The following is a 428-nucleotide window of genomic DNA, read 5'->3' on the forward strand; positions in this document are numbered from 1 at the left end:
AGGATGGTCTCGATCTCCCAACCTCATTATCCGCCCGCCTCGGCCTCCTACAGTGCTGGAATTACAGGCATGAGCCACTGCGCTTGGCCTTTTTTTTTTTTTTTTTTAATGCGGAAAGCATGATCTGTATCCAACCTTTAAGAAGTCATTGTTGTCCGACTGGTATTGTCTGAATACCTGCATATATTGATATATTATTCCAATAAAGAAGCTTGTTTACTCCTTTGGTTAAAAAGTATCCGACCAGGCACAGTAGCTCACGCCTGTAACTCCAGTACTTTGGGAGGCTGTGGTGGGTGGGTCACCTGAGGTCAGGAGTTCAAGACCATCCTGGCCAATATGGTGAAACCCCATCTCTACTAAAAATACAAAAATTAGCCAAGTGTAGTGGCTCACACCTGTAATCCCAGCTACTTGGGAGGCTGAGG

This window comes from Mandrillus leucophaeus, unplaced genomic scaffold, assembly GCF_000951045.1.
Source record: "Mandrillus leucophaeus isolate KB7577 unplaced genomic scaffold, Mleu.le_1.0 Scaffold24, whole genome shotgun sequence".
Taxonomy (NCBI): Eukaryota; Metazoa; Chordata; class Mammalia; order Primates; family Cercopithecidae; genus Mandrillus; species Mandrillus leucophaeus.